A 23,649-nucleotide genomic window follows, 5' to 3' on the forward strand; every position below is an offset into this window, starting at 1 on the left:
AATTAAGAGTATATCAAGGATCAAAATAGGATGGAGCATATTGATAAATACTTTAAGGTATGAATTGATGAAGAAAGAATAGAAGATGTGAGTTGTAAGGAAATGGAGAGGGTGGATTTATAGACAGAGCAATCGAAGCAGATTATCGCGTATAACCAAAGAGGATCCTAATCTCCTTAATTACTGACGTATCAAATCTTATTATGAAGATCTTCTTCTAAATTCCTTAAATTCTGAAAATCAATCTTGACTACGCCACCGGTTAAGTCAAATCTGCATTTATTCATTTTAACTTTTAAATGATAGCTTCATTCGTGCTCTTCGCAAAAAACAAATTGTTTTATCCATATTGCACAATAATGATAAAACTCTATTTATCAACTCATATTTTCCATGAAAACGTTCTTATTGTTATCCATGACGACCCCTATCAAATTTCGGGGACGAAATTTCTTTAACGGGTAGGTACTGTGATGACCCGGAAATTTCCAACCAAATTTAAACTTTAGTCTTTATATGTATCCGACACGATAAGCAAAATCTATAATGTTAAAGTCTCGAAAGTTTGAAATCTATATTCATGTAATCAAGTTACCATTTGACCATGCCTGACGATTCACAAACATTTATGTGTATATAGATGTGTGTATATAGTATTTATTAAGTGAAGGCGTTAACAAGGTATTAGATATATAATACTTTACAAGAATGTATTTTGTTTCAAAAAAGTTTATTATGCTTATCGATGGATTTAGATGAATATATAAAATGATTGATTTATAAGATACATTGAATTAGGATGGTGAGTCTCTGTTATGAGGTCCACTTTGAATTAGGAAACCCTTATTTTTAACGGTATTCAGAATATTTGGAAAAGTGATTGTATATAAGATCAAAAGTGTTAATTATTGAGGATTAGACAAAAAGTTGGCGGAGGATTGAATTTCATAACCCTTGTTATTTGATTCGATCGATACTATGTTATTTTATTTAGAAAGTTTAAGGGAACTAAAATAAACGTTAGCGTATAAAGGAATTATAGGTTTAGAGTGTAAACGTTACGCGTTTTATGTTTTTAAAATAGACTTTGAACTATTATTAGTTTGAAAAACTAAATATAATATTATTACGTTAATATTTCCATTATATACGATATATATGAAATGTCCCGTTCTTATTGATTAAAAACGTTCCATATTAATTGATTTCGTTGCGAGGTTTTGACCTCTATATGAGACGTTTTTCAAAGACTGCATTCATTTTTAAACAAACCATAACCTTTATTTCATCAATAAAGGTTTAAAAAGCTTTACGTAGATTATCAAATAATGATAATCTAAAATATCCTGTTTACACACGACCATTACATAATGGTTTACAATACAAATATGTTACAACAAAATAAGTTTCTTGAATGCAGTTTTTACACAATATCATACAAGCATGGACTCCAAATCTTGTCCTTATTTAAGTATGCGACAGCGGAAGCTCTTAATAATCACCTGAGAATAAACATGCTTAAAACGTCAACAAAAATGTTGGTGAGTTATAGGTTTAACCTATATATATCAAATCGTAACAATAGACCACAAGATTTCATATTTCAATACACATCCCATACATAGAGATAAAAATCATTCATATGGTGAACACCTGGTAACCGACAATAACAAGATGCATATATAAGAATATCCCCATCATTCCGGGACACCCTTCGGATATGATATAAATTTCGAAGTACTAAAGCATCCGGTACTTTGGATGGGGTTTGTTAGGCCCAATAGATCTATCTTTAGGATTCGCGTCAATTAGGGTGTCTGTTCCCTAATTCTTAGATTACCAGACTTAATAAAAAGGGGCATATTCGATTTCGATAATTCAACCATAGAATGTAGTTTCACGTACTTGTGTCTATTTTGTAAATCATTTATAAAACCTGCATGTATTCTCATCCCAAAAATATTAGATTTTAAAAGTGGGACTATAACTCACTTTCACAGATTTTTACTTCGTCGGGAAGTAAGACTTGGCCACTGGTTGATTCACGAACCTATAACAATATACACATATATATCAAAGTATGTTCAAAATATATTTACAACACTTTTAATATATTTTGATGTTTTAAGTTTATTAAGTCAGCTGTCCTCGTTAGTAACCTACAACTAGTTGTCCACAGTTAGATGTACAGAAATAAATCGATAAATATTATCTTGAATCAATCCACGACCCAGTGTATACGTATCTCAGTATTGATCACAACTCAAACTATATATATTTTGGAATCAACCTCAACCCTGTATAGCTAACTCCAACATTCACATATAGAGTGTCTATGGTTGTTCCGAAATATATATAGATGTGTCGACATGATAGGTCGAAACATTGTATACGTGTCTATGGTATCTCAAGATTACATAATATATAATACAAGTTGATTAAGTTATGGTTGGAATAGATTTGTTACCAATTTTCACGTAGCTAAAATGAGAAAAATTATCCAATCTTGTTTTACCCATAACTTCTTCATTTTAAATCCGTTTTGAGTGAATCAAATTGCTATGGTTTCATATTGAACTCTATTTTATGAATCTAAACAAAAAAATTATAGGTTTCTAGTCGGAAAAATAAGTTACAAGTCGTTTTTGTAAAGGTAGTCATTTCAGTCGAAAGAACGACGTCTAGATGACCATTTTAGAAAACATACTTCCACTTTGAGTTTAACCATAATTTTTGGATATAGTTTCATGTTCATAATAAAAATCATTTTCTCAGAATAACAACTTTTAAATCAAAGTTTATCATAGTTTTTAATTAACTAACCCAAAACAGCCCGCGGTGTTACTACGACGGCGTAAATCCGGTTTTACGGTGTTTTTCGTGTTTCCAGGTTTTAAATCATTAAGTTAGCATATCATATAGATATAGAACATGTGTTTAGTTGATTTTAAAAGTCAAGTTAGAAGGATTAACTTTTGTTTGCGAACAAGTTTAGAATTAACTAAACTATGTTCTAGTGATTACAAGTTTAAACCTTCGAATAAGATAGCTTTATATGTATGAATCGAATGATGTTATGAACATCATTACTACCTTAAGTTCCTTGGATGAACCTACTGGAAAAGAGAAAAATGGATCTAGCTTCAATGGATCCTTGGATGGCTCAAAGTTCTTGAAGCAAAATCATGACACGAAAACAAGTTCAAGTAAGATCATCACTTGAAATAAGATTGTTATAGTTATAGAAATTGAACCAAAGTTTGAATATGATTATTACCTTGTATTAGAATGATAACCTACTGTAAGAAACAAAGATTTCTTGAGGTTGGATGATCACCTTACAAGATTGGAAGTGAGCTAGCAAACTTGAAAGTATTCTTGATTTTATGAAACTAGAACTTTTGGAATTTATGAAGAACACTTAGAACTTGAAGATAGAACTTGAGAGAGTTCAATTAGATGAAGAAAATTGAAGAATGAAAGTGTTTGTAGGTGTTTTTGGTCGTTGGTGTATGGATTAGATATAAAGGATATGTAATTTTGTTTTCATGTAAATAAGTCATGAATGATTACTCATATTTTTGTAATCTTATGAGATATTTCATGCTAGTTGCCAAATGATGGTTCCCACATGTGTTAGGTGACTCACATGGGCTGCTAAGAGCTGATCATTGGAGTGTATATACCAATAGTACATACATCTAAAAGCTGTGTATTGTACGAGTACGAATACGGGTGCATACGAGTAGAATTGTTGATGAAACTGAACGAGAATGTAATTGTAAGCATTTTTGTTAAGTAGAAGTATTTTGATAAGTGTATTGAAGTCTTTCAAAAGTGTATAAATACATATTAAAACACTACATGTATATACATTTTAACTGAGTCGTTAAGTCATCGTTAGTCGTTACATGTAAGTGTTGTTTTGAAACCTTTAGGTTAACGATCTTGTTAAATGTTGTTAACCCAATGTTTATAATAACAAAAGAGATTTTAAATTATTATATTATCATGATATTATGATGTACGAATATCTCTTAATATGATATATATACATTAAATGTCGTTACAACGATAAACGTTACATATATGTCTCGTTTCAAAATCATTAAGTTAGTAGTCTTATTTTTACATATGTAGTTCATTGTTAATATAATTAATGATATGTTTACTTATCATAATATCATGTTAACTATATATATAACCATATATATGTCATCATATAGTTTTTTACAAGTTTTAACGTTCGTGAATCACCGGTCAACTTGGGTGGTCAATTGTCTATATGAAACCTATTTCAATTAATCAAGTCTTAACAAGTTTGATTGCTTAACATGTTGGAAACATTTAATCATGTAAACATCAATCTCAATTAATATATATAAACATGGAAAAGTTCGGGTCACTACAGTACCTACCCGTTAAATAAATTTCGTCCCGAAATTTTAAGCTGTTGAAGGTGTTGACGAATCTTCTAGAAATAGATGCGGGTATTTCTTCTTCATCTGATCTTCATGCTCCCAGGTGAACTCGGGTCCTCTACGAGCATTCCATCGAACCTTAACAATTGGTATCTTGTTTTGCTTAAGTCTTTTAACCTCACGATCCATTATTTCGACGGGTTCTTCGATGAATTGAAGTTTTTCGTTGATTTGGATTTCATCTAACGGAATAGTGAGATCTTCTTTAGCAAAACATTTCTTCAAATTCGAGACGTGGAAAGTGTTATGTACAGCCGCGAGTTGTTGAGGTAACTCAAGTCGGTAAGCTACTGGTCCGACACGATCAATAATCTTGAATGGTCCAATATACCTTGGATTTAATTTCCCTCGTTTACCAAATCGAACAACGCCTTTCCAAGGTGAAACTTTAAGCATGACCATCTCTCCAATTTCAAATTCTATATCTTTTCTTTTAATGTCAGCGTAGCTCTTTTGTCGACTTTGGGCGGTTTTCAACCGTAGTTGAATTTGGATGATCTTCTCGGTAGTTTCTTGTATAATCTCCGGACCCGTAATCTGTCTATCCCCCACCTCACTCCAACAAATCGGAGACCTGCACTTTCTACCATAAAGTGCTTCAAACGGCGCCATCTCAATGCTTGAATGGTAGCTGTTGTTGTAGGAAAATTCTGCTAACGGTAGATGTCGATCCCAACTGTTTCCGAAATCAATAACACATGCTCGTAGCATGTCTTCAAGCGTTTGTATCGTCCTTTCGCTCTGCCCATCAGTTTGTGGATGATAGGCAGTACTCATGTCTAGACGAGTTCCTAATGCTTGCTGCAATGTCTGCCAGAATCTTGAAATAAATCTGCCATCCCTATCAGAGATAATAGAGATTGGTATTCCATGTCTGGAGACGACTTCCTTCAAATACAGTCGTGCTAACTTCTCCATCTTATCATCTTCTCTTATTGGCAGGAAGTGTGCTGATTTGGTGAGACGATCAACTATTACCCAAATAGTATCAAAACCACTTGCAGTCCTTGGCAATTTAGTGATGAAATCCATGGTAATGTTTTCCCATTTCCATTCCGGGATTTCGGGTTGTTGAAGTAGACCTGATGGTTTCTGATGCTCAGCTTTGACCTTAGAACACGTCAAACATTCTCCTACGTATTTAGCAACATCGGCTTTCATACCCGGCCACCAAAAATGTTTCTTGAGATCCTTGTACATCTTCCCCGTTCCAGGATGTATTGAGTATCTGGTTTTATGAGCTTCTCTAAGTACCATTTCTCTCATATCTCCAAATTTTGGTACCCAAATCCTTTCAGCCCTATACCGGGTTCCGTCTTCCCGAATATTAAGATGCTTCTCCGATCCTTTGGGTATTTCATCCTTTAAATTTCCCTCTTTTAAAACTCCTTGTTGCGCCTCCTTTATTTGAGTAGTAATGTTATTATGAATCATTATATTCATAGATTTTACTCGAATGGGTTCTCTATCCTTCCTGCTCAAGGCATCGGCTACCACATTTGCCTTCCCCGGGTGGTAACGAATCTCAAAATCGTAATCATTCAATAATTCAATCCACCTACGCTGCCTCATATTCAGTTGTTTCTGATTAAATATGTGTTGAAGACTTTTGTGGTCGGTATATATAATACTTTTGACCCCATATAAGTAGTGCCTCCAAGTCTTTAATGCAAAAACAACCGCGCCTAATTCCAAATCATGCGTTGTATAATTTTGTTCGTGAATCTTCAATTGTCTAGACGCATAAGCAATCACCTTCGTTCGTTGCATTAATACACAACCGAGACCTTGCTTTGATGCGTCACAATAAATCACAAAATCATCATTCCCTTCAGGCAATGACAATATAGGTGCCGTAGTTAGCTTTTTCTTCAATAACTGAAACGCTTTCTCTTGTTCATCATTCCATTCAAATTTCTTCCCTTTATGCGTTAATGCAGTCAAGGGTTTTGCTATTCTGGAAAAGTCTTGGATGAACCTTCTGTAGTAACCAGCTAGTCCTAAAAACTGGCGTATGTGTTTCGGAGTTTTCGGGGTTTCCCACTTTTCAACAGTTTCTATCTTTGCCGGATCCACCTTAATACCTTCTTTGTTCACTATGTGACCGAGGAATTGAACTTCTTCCAACCAAAATGCACACTTTGAAAACTTAGCGTACAATTCTTCCTTCCTCAATACTTCTAACACCTTTCTCAAATGTTCACCGTGTTCTTGGTCATTCTTTGAGTAAATAAGTATGTCATCAATGAAAACAATGACAAACTTGTCAAGGTATGGTCCACACACTCGGTTCATAAGGTCCATGAACACAGCTGGTGCATTAGTTAAACCAAACGGCATGACCATAAACTCGTAATGACCGTAACGTGTTCTGAAAGCAGTCTTTGGAATATCATCTTCTTTCACCCGCATTTGATGATACCCGGAACGTAAGTCAATCTTTGAATAAACAGACGAGCCTTGTAGTTGATCAAATAAGTCGTCGATTCTCGGTAGTGGGTAGCGGTTCTTGATGGTAAGTTTGTTCAACTCTCGGTAGTCGATACACAACCTGAATGTACCATCTTTCTTCTTGACAAACAAAACAGGAGCTCCCCACGGTGATGTGCTTGGTCGAATGAAACCACGCTCTAAAAGTTCTTGTAATTGGCTTTGCAGTTCTTTCATCTCGCTGGGTGCGAGTCTGTAAGGAGCACGAGCTATTGGTGCAGCTCCTGGTACAAGATCTATTTGAAATTCAACGGATCGATGTGGGGGTAATCCCGGTAATTCTTTCGGAAATACATCGGGAAATTCTTTTGCAATGGGAACATCATTGATGCTCTTTTCTTCAGTTTGTACTTTCTCGACGTGTGCTAGAACAGCATAGCAACCTTTTCTTATTAGTTTTTGTGCCTTCAAATTACTAATAAGATGTATCTTCGTGTTGCCCTTTTCTCCGTACACCATTAAGGGTTTTCCTTTTTCTCGTATAATGCGAATTGCATTTTTGTAACAAACGATCTCCGCTTTCACTTCTTTCAACCAGTCCATACCGATTATCACATCAAAACTCCCTAACTCTACTGGTATCAAATCAATCTTAAATGTTTCGCTAACCAGTTTAATTTCTCGATTCCGACATATATTATCTGCTGAAATTAATTTACCATTTGCTAATTCGAGTAAAAATTTACTATCCAAAGGCGTCAATGGACAACTTAATTTAGCACAAAAATCTCTACTCATATAGCTTCTATCCGCACCCGAATCAAATAAAACGTAAGCAGATTTATTGTCAATAAGAAACGTACCCGTAACAAGCTCCGGGTCTTCCTGTGCCTCTACCGCATTAATATTGAAAACTCTTCCACGGCCTTGTCCATTCGTGTTCTCCTGGTTCGGGCAATTTCTAATAATGTGGCCTGGTTTTCCACATTTATAACAAACTACATTGGCATAACTTGCTCCGACACTACTTGCTCCGCCATTACTCGTTCCGACACCATTTGTTCCTTTCGTTCTATTAACCCCTGGTCCGTAGACCTCACACTTCGCCGCGCTATGACCATTTCTTTTACACTTGTTGCAAAATTTGGTGCAGAACCCCGAGTGATTCTTTTCACACCTTTGGCATAGTTGCTTCTGATTGTTGTTGTTGTTGCGGTTATTATTGTTGTTGGGATGATTGTTGTAGTTGCTGTTGTTGTTGTTGTTGTTGTTGTTGTTGTTGGGCCGTTTGTTGTAGTTGCGATTGATGTTGCGATTGTTGGGATAATTGTTGCGATTATTGTTGTAATTGCTGTTGTTGTTGTATTGGTGATTCTTATCACCGTTTTCCTCCCACTTTCTTTTGACTTGCTTCACATTGGCCTCTTCAGCAGTCTGTTCTTTAATTCTTTCTTCAATCTGGTTCACTAGTTTGTGAGCCATTCTACATGCCTGTTGTATGGAGGCGGGCTCGTGTGAACTTATATCTTCTTGGATTCTTTCCGGTAATCCTTTCACAAACGCGTCGATCTTCTCTTCCTCATCTTCGAATGCTCCAGGACACAATAGGCACAATTCTGTGAATCGTCTTTCGTACGTGGTAATATCAAATCCTTGGGTTCGTAACCCTCTAAGTTCTGTCTTGAGCTTATTGACCTCGGTTCTGGGACGGTACTTCTCGTTCATCAAGTGCTTGAATGCTGACCACGGTAGTGCGTACGCATCATCTTGTCCCACTTGCTCTAGATAGGTATTCCACCATGTTAACGCAGAACCTGTGAAGGTATGCGTAGCGTACTTCACTTTGTCCTCTTCAGTACACTTACTTATGGCAAACACCGATTCAACCTTCTCGGTCCACCGTTTCAATCCGATCGGTCCTTCGGTTCCATCAAATTCCAAAGGTTTGCAGGCAGTGAATTCTTTGTAGGTGCATCCTACACGATTTCCTGTACTGCTAGATCCAAGGTTATTGTTGGTATGTAGCGCAGCCTGTACTGCGGCTATGTTTGAAGCTAGAAAAGTACGGAATTCCTCTTCATTCATATTCACGGTGTGTCGAGTAGTCGGTGCCATTTCCTTCAAAATAGTTAAATGGAACAAGTTAATCATACAGAATATTAAGAGTAGTTAATAGTATTTCGTAGCATAATATGAACTCATTTATAAAAGCTTTTTCTTCATATTAGCGTTTTATAAGTTTAAATTCGGGTAGTACCTACCCGTTAAGTTCATACTTAGTAGCTAATATACAATTCAACTACTACAATTCTATATGAAAAACTGATTATAATAATATTTCGCGTTCAAACTTTTATACAATATTTTACAAACTTACAATACCGCTTATTTTACATAAAGCATGAAATATAGCACATAATAACTTTGATACAAGATAGTTGTGAAGACAATTCTAGCTAGTACACAAGTCGTTCAGCAAAGGCAATAAAGACACGTAATTCATACGTCCAGAAACAAGTCATGCATTCTGGTTTTACTAGGACTACTTCCCATCCTTGGTCTTGTGCAACATAACCGTTATGGCCGTTGATAAGACAGCGTGTTGTAACGTCATCAAAGGGACGAGGGTTACGTAATGTCCAACAGTCCCGTAATAATCTAAAAACCTCATTTCTTACCCCAATTACCGACTCCGTCACTTGTGGAAACGTTTTGTTTAATAGTTGTAGCCCGATGTTCTTGTTCTCACTTTGGTGAGAAGCGAACATTACTAATCCGTAAGCATAACATGCTTCTTTATGTTGCATGTTAGCCGCTTTTTCTAAATCACGAAGTCCAATATTCGGATATATTGAGTCAAAATAATTTCTTAACCCGTTGCGTAAAATAGCATTTGGGTTCCCCGCAATATATGCGTCAAAGTAAACACATCGTAACTTATGGGTTTCCCAATGTGATATCCCCCATCTTTCAAACGAAAGTCTTTTATAAACCAAGACATTCTTGGAACGTTCTTCGAATGTCTTACAAACTGATCTCGCCTTAAATAGTTGTGCCGAAGAATTCTGGCCGACTCTAGACAAGATTTCATCAATCATGTCTCCGGGTAGGTCTCTTAAAATATTGGGTTGTCTATCCATTTTGTGTTTTTAAACTGTAAAATAGACAAGAGTTAGATTCATAAAAAAAAATACTTATTAATACAAGCAATTTTTACATATATCATAAAGCATAAGAACACTATATTCCATATATTACACCACACGAATACAACTATCTTATTCCGACTCGCTCGTTTCTTCTTCTTCGGTTTTGGTTCGTTTTGCCAAGTTTCTAGGGATATATGATGTTCCCCTAATACGAGCCGTCGTTGTCCACATTGGTTTAGAAAAACCTGGTGGTTTAGAGGTTCCCGGGTCATTGTTACAACTTAAGGACTTCGGGGGTTGACGATACATATAAAGTTCATCGGGGTTGGAATTAGATTTCTCTATTTTTATGCCCTTTCCCTTATTATTTTCTTTTGCCTTTTTAAATTCAGTTGGGGTAATTTCTATAACATCATCGGAATTCTCGTCGGAATCCGATTCATCGGAGAATTGGTAATCCTCCCAATATTTTGCTTCCTTGGCGGAAACACCATTGACCATAATTAACTTTGGTCGGTTGGTTGAGGATTTTCTTTTACTTAACCGTTTTATTATTTCCCCCACCGGTTCTATTTCTTCATCCGGTTCCGATTCTTCTTCCGGTTCCGATTCTTCTTCCGGTTCCGACTCTTCTTCCGGTTCCTCTTCGGGAACTTGTGAATCAGTCCACAAATCATTCCAATTTACATTTGACTCTTCATTATTATTAGGTGAGTCAATGGGACTTGTTCTAGAGGTAGACATCTATCACATAATATCAAACACGTTAAGAGATTAATATATCACATAATATTCATATGTTAAAAATATATAGTTTCCAACAAAAATGTTAAGCAATCATTTTTAAAGAAAACACGGTCGAAGTCCAGACTCACTAATGCATCCTAACAAACTCGATAAGACACACTAATGCAAATTTTCTGGTTCTCTAAGACCAACGCTCGGATACCAACTGAAATGTCCCGTTCTTATTGATTAAAAACGTTCCATATTAATTGATTTCGTTGCGAGGTTTTGACCTCTATATGAGACGTTTTTCAAAGACTGCATTCATTTTTAAACAAACCATAACCTTTATTTCATCAATAAAGGTTTAAAAAGCTTTACGTAGATTATCAAATAATGATAATCTAAAATATCCTGTTTACACACGACCATTACATAATGGTTTACAATACAAATATGTTACAACAAAATAAGTTTCTTGAATGCAGTTTTTACACAATATCATACAAGCATGGACTCCAAATCTTGTCCTTATTTAAGTATGCGACAGCGGAAGCTCTTAATAATCACCTGAGAATAAACATGCTTAAAACGTCAACAAAAATGTTGGTGAGTTATAGGTTTAACCTATATATATCAAATCGTAACAATAGACCACAAGATTTCATATTTCAATACACATCCCATACATAGAGATAAAAATCATTCATATGGTGAACACCTGGTAACCGACAATAACAAGATGCATATATAAGAATATCCCCATCATTCCGGGACACCCTTCGGATATGATATAAATTTCGAAGTACTAAAGCATCCGGTACTTTGGATGGGGTTTGTTAGGCCCAATAGATCTATCTTTAGGATTCGCGTCAATTAGGGTGTCTGTTCCCTAATTCTTAGATTACCAGACTTAATAAAAAGGGGCATATTCGATTTCGATAATTCAACCATAGAATGTAGTTTCACGTACTTGTGTCTATTTTGTAAATCATTTATAAAACCTGCATGTATTCTCATCCCAAAAATATTAGATTTTAAAAGTGGGACTATAACTCACTTTCACAGATTTTTACTTCGTCGGGAAGTAAGACTTGGCCACTGGTTGATTCACGAACCTATAACAATATACACATATATATCAAAGTATGTTCAAAATATATTTACAACACTTTTAATATATTTTGATGTTTTAAGTTTATTAAGTCAGCTGTCCTCGTTAGTAACCTACAACTAGTTGTCCACAGTTAGATGTACAGAAATAAATCGATAAATATTATCTTGAATCAATCCACGACCCAGTGTATACGTATCTCAGTATTGATCACAACTCAAACTATATATATTTTGGAATCAACCTCAACCCTGTATAGCTAACTCCAACATTCACATATAGAGTGTCTATGGTTGTTCCGAAATATATATAGATGTGTCGACATGATAGGTCGAAACATTGTATACGTGTCTATGGTATCTCAAGATTACATAATATATAATACAAGTTGATTAAGTTATGGTTGGAATAGATTTGTTACCAATTTTCACGTAGCTAAAATGAGAAAAATTATCCAATCTTGTTTTACCCATAACTTCTTCATTTTAAATCCGTTTTGAGTGAATCAAATTGCTATGGTTTCATATTGAACTCTATTTTATGAATCTAAACAAAAAAATTATAGGTTTCTAGTCGGAAAAATAAGTTACAAGTCGTTTTTGTAAAGGTAGTCATTTCAGTCGAAAGAACGACGTCTAGATGACCATTTTAGAAAACATACTTCCACTTTGAGTTTAACCATAATTTTTGGATATAGTTTCATGTTCATAATAAAAATCATTTTCTCAGAATAACAACTTTTAAATCAAAGTTTATCATAGTTTTTAATTAACTAACCCAAAACAGCCCGCGGTGTTACTACGACGGCGTAAATCCGGTTTTACGGTGTTTTTCGTGTTTCCAGGTTTTAAATCATTAAGTTAGCATATCATATAGATATAGAACATGTGTTTAGTTGATTTTAAAAGTCAAGTTAGAAGGATTAACTTTTGTTTGCGAACAAGTTTAGAATTAACTAAACTATGTTCTAGTGATTACAAGTTTAAACCTTCGAATAAGATAGCTTTATATGTATGAATCGAATGATGTTATGAACATCATTACTACCTTAAGTTCCTTGGATGAACCTACTGGAAAAGAGAAAAATGGATCTAGCTTCAATGGATCCTTGGATGGCTCAAAGTTCTTGAAGCAAAATCATGACACGAAAACAAGTTCAAGTAAGATCATCACTTGAAATAAGATTGTTATAGTTATAGAAATTGAACCAAAGTTTGAATATGATTATTACCTTGTATTAGAATGATAACCTACTGTAAGAAACAAAGATTTCTTGAGGTTGGATGATCACCTTACAAGATTGGAAGTGAGCTAGCAAACTTGAAAGTATTCTTGATTTTATGAAACTAGAACTTTTGGAATTTATGAAGAACACTTAGAACTTGAAGATAGAACTTGAGAGAGTTCAATTAGATGAAGAAAATTGAAGAATGAAAGTGTTTGTAGGTGTTTTTGGTCGTTGGTGTATGGATTAGATATAAAGGATATGTAATTTTGTTTTCATGTAAATAAGTCATGAATGATTACTCATATTTTTGTAATCTTATGAGATATTTCATGCTAGTTGCCAAATGATGGTTCCCACATGTGTTAGGTGACTCACATGGGCTGCTAAGAGCTGATCATTGGAGTGTATATACCAATAGTACATACATCTAAAAGCTGTGTATTGTACGAGTACGAATACGGGTGCATACGAGTAGAATTGTTGATGAAACTGAACGAGAATGTAATTGTAAGCATTTTTGTTAAGTAGAAGTATTTTGATAAGTGTATTGAAGTCTTTCAAAAGTGTATAAATACATATTAAAACACTACATGTATATACATTTTAACTGAGTCGTTAAGTCATCGTTAGTCGTTACATGTAAGTGTTGTTTTGAAACCTTTAGGTTAACGATCTTGTTAAATGTTGTTAACCCAATGATTATAATAACAAAAGAGATTTTAAATTATTATATTATCATGATATTATGATGTACGAATATCTCTTAATATGATATATATACATTAAATGTCGTTACAACGATAAACGTTACATATATGTCTCGTTTCAAAATCATTAAGTTAGTAGTCTTATTTTTACATATGTAGTTCATTGTTAATATAATTAATGATATGTTTACTTATCATAATATCATGTTAACTATATATATAACCATATATATGTCATCATATAGTTTTTTACAAGTTTTAACGTTCGTGAATCACCGGTCAACTTGGGTGGTCAATTGTCTATATGAAACCTATTTCAATTAATCAAGTCTTAACAAGTTTGATTGCTTAACATGTTGGAAACATTTAATCATGTAAACATCAATCTCAATTAATATATATAAACATGGAAAAGTTCGGGTCACTACAATATACGAGTTTATTTTTTTTATTAAAATGAAAATATATATATATTTTACGAGATGATGAATTATTATATTATAATTAGTCAATAAACGTTTTGATCTAAACTAATATCATTAAAATTGTTTTGATAAATAACGAGATTATGGTTTATAAAAGTAAATAACCAAATTACTCAAAAGATTAAGTTACACTTTGAGTGGGTTAATTTTTCATTTATTTAAGTCTATATTTTGATAAAGGTACGAGTCATAAAACGTCCTGATTTAAAATAATATATTTTGATAAACAACGAGTCACTGATTTATAGAAGTAAATGACCACAACTGATGCGGGTGAGCTGGGCAATGAAACCAGCAACACAGCCAGCACGAGCTCAAAAGATGTTACACCCGAATCAGGCCAAGCAATGGTCGTGTTGCCATCTATTTCGTACCATCTAAGTGTTTTTGAAGCTGGTTCAAGAAGCTCAGGGGTGACCCTACTTCAGTCCTTAAACTGAAGTAGTTATGTTTTCATGAATAAAGTTTTTGATAGTTGAAGGCAAGCCAGCAATTAAGAAGAACCAGCTATCCGGACCAGCAAATGAGCTTAGTTCAGCCAGTAAAGCTTTAATTCACTCAGCCGGGTAACCAGCAAATCGAGCCAGCAAATTTATACTTAGACAAACCAGCTAGTTCAACCAGCTAAAGAATTTTAAGCTCAACCAGCACACGAAACTTAGTTCAACCAGCAGACGACGTTGTTTTTCTTTTAAGGGGCCAACTTGCTGATACAATTCAAAGTTTACTTATGCTTTTCAATAAACCGGTCAGGTTATGTGCTTAACACGTGTGTGGCTGTTCTAGAAGAATGTTAGCTGTCCAAGGAAGACTCCCATTTATCATTGGATGCTTTTATCATGGGAAGGAGCACTAACAAATGGCAGGCTTTTTGCAGATTGTGTCCTTTTATTCTTATTGGCTAATTTATAATTGTTTGTCCTTTTTGTCTCCATTTCCTTTTTATGTTTTTGTCTTATTTAGAAAATAGCTGTTAAGCTTCTACTATAAATAGAGAGCTCTTGTAATTGTAAAACTTGGTTGATGATTGAATGAAAAGTTTGATAGAGCTTATCTATTTACAAAATCTCTGTGTCTTTACGAATCTTTGATTCCGGTGGCTAAGAGTGGTTTCTTTATCAGTGTTTGTGGTGTTACTTTATCAAACATTGTGGTGAAATCCAAATCTTCATATCTGATATTATAGTTGTGGTGGAATCTTTATCAGCTGTAGTTGAAGACTTGGAGTGTTTCTAGATCTCTAATTGTGGTGGTATCTTTATCAATTTGGGGTTTACATTCTTCTATTCTTTGTTTTCTTATTTCAGAGTTTTATACTCTGTTTTAGGGCTGTTACTGTTACAAATTGGGTCTTTGTGTTCAGATCTGTTGGGTGAAGAAAGCTTGTTCTAAATTGCATTTTTAAATTCATACTTACGCATCAAAGTGGTATCAGAGCTTAGGTTGTTCAAATCGAAGCTTTCTTATCATTTTTATTGTTGTTTCAGTTCATACTCTGTTTTAGAGCTGTTAAGCTTTATTTTAGATCTGGGTTTCTATTTGTTGCTAAAGGTCTATTTCAGATCTGATATTTGAAATGGCTGATATTCCAAGGAATATGACTCTTAAAGAAGCTCATAATCTTAGAAGAGATAGAGCTATTGAAGCTCTACAACATCAGATGGAAAGAATGGTTAACTTGTTGGGAGATGGTGTTCCAAGAAGAAATAGAATTAGATCTGAAAATGGAGATACAACTATTGTGTCTTCTAGTACTGAATCTGAGGGTGGTAGCCAATCTATTGATGGATCTCATGCTTCTTCACAAAGAAGAAGAAGGCATAGGAAAAAGGCTGATGATTTGAAAGATATCAAGATAGATCCACCTGATTTTGAAGGATCCTCTAATCCTGAAGATTACTTTGAATGGGTTCAGGCCATGGATAGAATTATGGAGGTTAAAGGCTACAATGATAAAAAGGCCTTTAAAGTTGCTGTAATCAGATTAAAGAAGTATGCTTCAATGTGGTATGACAATCTAAAAAAAGAAAGGCAATATGAAGGGAAGAAAACAATCAAAACCTGGTCCAAGTTAAAAGAGTGTATGCAAAAGAGGTTTGTTCCTCAAGCTTACAAGCAAGAGCTGTATATCCAGATGAATACACTCAAGCAAGGCAGCATGAATGTTGTTGATTACATCAGAGAGTTTGAGCAGCTCAAGATTCGTACAAATGTTAAAGAAGCTGAAGAAAACACTATAGCAAGATTCGTTGGAGGCTTAAATGCTTCTATTGCTGATCAAGTTGAAATGCAGCCTCTATGGACTTTTGAGAGTGCTTGCAAGCTGGCTATTCAAGTAGAGAAACAAGCAAAGAAGAAAATTAATTTTAAGTCTTATTCCAACTCAGTTGTGCTGCCTATGAAGGGTCAATCATCTATGCTGCCTAGGCATAATAAGGCAGCATCCAAAGTATCTAAAGGCAAAGAGCAGGTTGTAGCTGGTCCTAAAGATGATAGAATGAAATGCTTCAAGTGCCATGGATTTGGACATTTTCAAGCTCAATGTCCTAACCAGCGTGCTCTTACATTAAAGGAGATTGAAGATTTGGAAGGGAGTTTTGAAACTGAAGCAGCATATGATGAGTCTGATAGTGAAGAGTTTGTTGCTGCTGATATTGGAGAGTTTTTAGTGGTTCGAAGAGTAATGCACTCAGCTGAGACTATTGAAGATAAGAGTCAGCGTGAAAACATCTTTCATTCAAGGTGCACAGTCAAGGGAAAAGTGTGCAGCCTGATTGTTGATGGAGGCAGCTGTGCAAATGCAGCATCTGCTCACATGGTGGAAAAGCTTGAGCTGGTTACAAAGAAGCATCCTCATCCATACAAACTTCAATGGCTTAACCAAGGCAGTGAGGTAAAGGTTACTCGCCAAGTCACTGTTCCATTTTCTATTGGTACTGTTTATCAACATGAGATTACTTGTGATGTTATTCCTATGGATGCTTGTCATTTGCTGCTTGGTAGACCTTGGTTATTTGATAAGTATGTCTATCATAATGGACACCAAAATACTTATTCAATGTATGTGAATGGAAAGAAGATCACCCTCACTTCTTTAAAGCCTAGTGAAATACCTAGAGCTGATCCTACTGTTAAGAATGATAAAGCTTTATTTATGACTCAAGCTGAAGTAGATACTGAGTTAAAGGGTGGTACTGGTGCTTATCTATTGCTGATGGTTGAAAGTGATGAGTTGAACCAGCATGATGAAATACCAACTAGGGTAAAGCCATTGTTATCCGAATTTGCTGATGTGTTTCCTACTGAGTTACCTACTAGTTTACCACCAATCAGGGGTATTGAACATCAAATTGATCTTGTACCTGGATCTGTTCTTCCTAACAAGGCAGCTTATCGATGTTCTCCTCATGAAGCAAAAGAATTAGAAAAGCAAGTTAATGAGCTGGTTGCAAAGGGGTATGTTAGAACCAGCATGAGTCCTTGTTCAGTACCAGCTTTGTTAGTTCCAAAGAAAGATGGTTCTATGAGAATGTGTGTAGACAGCAGAGCTATTAACAACATCACCATCAAATATAGGTATCCCATACCTAGATTAGATTATATGCTAGATGAGCTGCATGGTTCTTATGTATTCTCCAAAGTTGATCTTAGAAGTGGGTATCATCAGATTCGAATGAAAGAAGGAGATGAATGGAAGACAGCTTTCAAGATCAAAGGTGGATTATTCGAGTGGTTGGTTATGCCTTTTGGGTTTTCTAATGCACCCAGCACATTCATGAGGCTTATGAATGAAGTGCTCAGGCCACTTATTGGTCAGTTTGTAGTTGTTTACTTTGATGACATCCTAGTGTACTCAAAAACTAAAGAAGAACACTTGGATCATCTGAGGAAAGTATTTGAGCTATTAAGGCAGAATCAGTTAGATGCAAAGCTGGAGAAGTGTGATTTCTTTGTCAGCAAAGTAGTGTTTCTTGGATATGTGGTTTCTGAAGAAGGCATTTCAATGGATCCATCTAAGGTGGAAGCAATCAGATCATGGCCTAGTCCTTCTACCATCACTGAAGTCAGAAGTTTTCATGGTTTAGCTTCATTTTATAGAAGATTTATCAAAGACTTCTCCACAATTGTTACTCCAATTACTGATTGTATGAAGAAAGGGGTATTTGAATGGTCTAGTTCTGCCCAATCAGCATTTGAATCATTGAAAGAGAAGCTAAGTTCAGCACCTATACTTGCTTTGCCTAATTTTGATATGTTGTTTGAACTTGAATGTGATGCAAGTGGTGTTGGCATTGGAGCTGTACTAGTGCAAGAAAAAAGACCAGTAGCTTATTTCAGTGAAAAGCTAAATGGATCAAAGCTGAATTATAGCACTTATGATAAAGAGTTTTATGCCATCATTCGAGCTGTTGATCATTGGTCACATTATTTGAAGCCAAGGCAGTTTGTTCTCTTTTCTGATCATGAAGCATTAAAATACATTAATGGGCAGCACAAATTAAATCCAAGGCATGCAAAATGGGTTGAATTCTTGCAGATGTACTCCTTTGTGTCTAAACACAAGGCTGGTACTTCTAATGTTGTTGCTGATGCTCTTTCAAGAAGATATTCTTTGTTGTCAATTCTGGAAGCTAGAGTTCTTGGATTTTCATTTGTTAAGGAGTTATATGAAGCTGATCCAAACTTTGATCCTATTTTGAACTATTCTCCTGCTGAGTCCAAAAGGGATTATGTTGAGCAAGATGGTTTTCTATTCAAGGGCAGCATATTGTGCATCCCAAAAGATTCAATCAGGGAGTTGCAAATTAGAGAAGCACATGGAGGTGGTTTAGCTGGTCATTTTGGGATTAACAAGACATTGGATATCCTAAGTGAACACTTCTACTGGCCATGTATGGATAAAGATGTCAAAGCTGTGATTAATCGTTGTGCTACCTGCTGTCAAGCTGAGTCAACTTTTCACCAGGGTTTATATACTCCTCTTCCTGTCCCCAACCAGCCATGGGAAGATTTGAGTATGGATTTCATTGTTTCATTGCCAAGGACTCAGCGAGGCAAAGATTCTATTATGGTTGTTGTTGACAGGTTTTCAAAGATGGCTCATTTCATAGACTGCGACAAAACCAATGATGCTACTATTGTTGCTACTTTATTCTTCAAAGAAATTGTTCGTCTTCATGGAGTCCCCAAAACCATTGTTGTAACAACCCGTCCTTATCCATCTGGACGAAGTCATCAACATTTGGTCCCATTGCGATGATCGACTCCAAGTAATGTTCTTAAATTGAGCAAATGCACAGCGGAAGACTTAATTCGTACCTGAGAATAAACATGCTTTAAAGTGTCAACCAAAAGGTTGGTGAGTTCATAGGTTTATCATAACAATCATTTCAATATCTTAATAGACAACAAGATTTCCGTTTATAAATATATGTACACTCGCAAGTGTATAAAAGTATTCTATAAGTTGTAGGCACCCGGTAACAAGCCTTAACGTTCATGTTTTACCCTCTGAAGTACACCAGATTAGGTGTGTTTAAAATAACCTCGAAGTACTAAAGCATCCCATAGTCAGGATGGAGTTTGTCAGACCCAATAGATCTATCTTTAGGATTCGCGCCTACCGTACATAGACAAGTAGTTTAATGTTACCAAGCTAAGGGTATATTTCTGGTTTAAACCCACATAGAATTAGTTTTAGTACTTGTGCCTATTTCGTAAAACATTTATAAAACACTGCATGTATTCTCAGCCCAAAAATATATATAAAAAGGGAATAATGAAACTCACCATACTATATTTTGTAGTAAAAATACATAGGACGCCATTGAACAAGTATAGGGTTGGCCTCGGATTCACGAACCTATATTCCATTATGTATATTAACACACATAATGGTAATCGAACAAATTTATATATGTATCATTTTAGAACTCATAGGTTTCATTAAAATATTAATATAGTTATATCATATGTATTAGGTTTATTTTTGTAAAATTATATTTGTTTTTAAATAATAGTTATAATAATACTAAAATATTGATAATAATAATAATAATGTTAAAAATATTAATAAAGATATTGTTAAGTCTAATAGTAATAATAATAGTACTAATAATAATAATAATAATTCTAAAGATGATAATTTTTATAAGAATGATAATTTTTAATAAAAATACTTTTTGTTAATAATAATAATTTTGAAAATGATAATTTAATGGTAATACTTGATAATAACAATAATATTAATAATAAAAATAATAATAATAATAATGAAATAATAATAATAATAATAATAATAATAATAATAATAATAATAATAATAATAATAATAATAATAATAATAATAATAATAATAATAATAATAATAATAATAATAATAATAAGGGTATTAGTAATAACTACCTCAAAGGAGTAGCCTTTAAAAAAAATGCTCAAGTCCGGGTTTAAACCTGCGACGTCTCGTTCTCTAACTATACACCCAACCATTTATCTGTTGGTTACTTTCTGAAACAACTTATATACTAAATTTTTTCTAACCCTTTTCTGTGATCTTCTTCTTTCCTCCTAAAATTAACCAACTGAAATCCACTATAATCATAACAACAATCGTCATCATCCTCTTGTATTATTTTCGATTCATCAACTATATAATCTGATCATTATCATCCTATATTACTGTTACTAGTTTTTCAACTTCATCCGTCACCATCATTCTATTTTCGTTTTATGATTATCAAATTATGCTCACCATTATTATCATGTCATCTTGTCCACATAAATCATCAAATCTACACGTTACCACATCTTTTTCTATGATTCGGTCCACTAATTACATTTAAGCCTAGTTAAAAATCTTCCGTCCCAACATAGTTTAATCGACCAAACATAGTTCAATCAATCCCGAAGTATCAAATTAAGGTGGTCCATCTCTTAATTAAAAATCCCGAAATAATTGAAAATACATCTAATTGATATGATTTGTGAGGTTTCATCCTAGTCATACTTTATCCAAGGAACAAAATTTACGTCCCTTTAGTGGCTCCCTTGGTTGGTCACAATGATAACTAGTTCCATTAGTTTCTTTTAAAAATCCATAATATAACCCTACTTAATTAAAGATGTGACCTGTAGCCTAATTCTATCGATATACCACTGCATCATCATCTTCCTAATTCGTTTAGCAGCAGATACAATGGAGTCTTGGCCCAATTGGACAGCCCGAAGTATAAGCCCAATAAAAAAACAAATCACGGCCCAAGGGAAAGACATAAAAGATCTGATTCGGTTTATTTAAATGGGGCGACAAAATAATAAACTGCAAACACGCTTTCTTGGATACCCCATCTATCATCAATTACCTTGTCGCTCATCTATCTTAATTTTGTATAATATTTAAAGGTAAAAAAAACAGCATGGTAGCAGTCAAAACAAGTCGCAGATTGATGATTTGTGGTTGTGGCAGTTGGCTTACGAACAGAAGGAGAACAACCTAAGGCCGATGCAGGTTTGGTGGTGATTTGAATGGATCTTAAACAGAAAATATGTGAATGGTGATGGTTGTTTATGATACAGCAAACAGGAATACATGGAAATGGCGGTGATGTTTATAGCGAGTTCAAGAAGAAAAAGGAAACGAAAAATAATAGAAGAGAGGGAGAGAGATGAATGTTAGTGACGGTGGTTCATCGAAGTGGTGGAGGTACGGTTTTGTGGTGAGGATGGAGGAGAACCGAGGGTTGTGATGGGTGGTCTCCGGTGGTAGTCTTAGGTGTGGTTCACGAAAAATATAACAAGAAATAAATATGGTGATCGATTGATGGGTGTTTGGTTTCTCGAAGTAACAGAAAACAAAACGGTTTCTTGATGATGATGATAGCAGTTCAAGGCGACGGTTGGAAGTGGTGAACCGATGGTTGTGAGGAGAAGAAGGGTGGTTTCGGTTGAGGGTGAAGCTCACTATATGAATATGTATCATATATAAATGGATTTTATCTATATCATTTATTTATTTTTCTTTTTTTTTTAAATAATGGAATGATCATATGATGTATGCGTTGGCCATATATCACGAGAATAATAGAGGAGTAGGTGAAGAACTATTAGTCTGATTGTGATACAATTGTTCATATGCGTAATTTTTTTTTCTTTATATTATAGGATTTATAAATCTATTAATAATTAATTAATAATAATGACTAATAATAATGATAATAATAATTATATAGATAATAGTATTATTAATGGTAATAAAAATCTAATATTCTATCGAGAGTTTGGTTTAAAATTAGTCGAAATTTTCCGGGTCGTGACAGTACCCACCCGTTAAAGAAATTTCGTCCCGAAATTTGAGTGAGGTCATCATGGCTAACAATAAAAATGTCTCCATGACGAATATGAGGTGAATATGGAGTTTTATCATTATTGAGTAATATAGTTAAAACGATTCGGTCATGTGAAGCGTACGAGTTAAGCTATCATAAAAGAGTGATAAGTTTCGTCTTAACTTTTGATGTAGTCATGATTGATTTCCGGAATTCAAGGAATTTAAAGAAATCTTCTAATCTTAATGAAAATGTAATCGCAGGATTTACTAGCAAACTGTCGGAATTATGGAAGAACTGAATTATCAAGGAAATATTTCCGTGATATACTTAGAGATTAAGTAGATTGAAAGAGTCGTGTAACATGGCACATGATGAGGGCAAGATCTGTGAACCATCATCCCATTCCATTTAGAAATTTAGCATGACTTACTGTAATATAACCACGTTGGCCCGGCGTCATTATATTATACTAACTCATGCTTCAATTCCCAACACTTTTCCAAAAATTCATTCATAATTAATACTTAGATTTTACTGAAGTTTCCAATATAATGGAATACTGAAAACACGAAGAGGTGGATAATTTCGGACAGGAATATTTATGAAAATATCCTCAAAAATATCGAAGATATTTATGATGATATTTTGGAATTTCTAAGATCGAAGGTTGATGAAGAAAAATTTTCCGCAAGATTTTAATATAACTTTGGAGCAAGATATTCTCAAAAGATTTCATCGGATCCAGAATTACCTGGATTCTCTGAATATAAGGTTTAGTCCTTGTAATTGTTCTTTGTTTCCTTCATGGTGTGCTCAATCCGATTTTCAGTACCAAATTTTCTATCGAGCGTTCCTAACACTTCCTTCTCTATCATCAACTTTTGGCCATTAAGACCATCTACAACATGCGGCTTCGTCAGCATTTTCAAGGTTAAAGGATCTGGGTCATCGGTTATCAAACCGAGGTGGTTTCAAGAGAATTGTGTTTTTATATGATTAAAC

Source organism: Rutidosis leptorrhynchoides, chromosome 8 (assembly GCF_046630445.1).
Source record: "Rutidosis leptorrhynchoides isolate AG116_Rl617_1_P2 chromosome 8, CSIRO_AGI_Rlap_v1, whole genome shotgun sequence".
Lineage (NCBI taxonomy): Eukaryota > Viridiplantae > Streptophyta > Magnoliopsida > Asterales > Asteraceae > Rutidosis > Rutidosis leptorrhynchoides.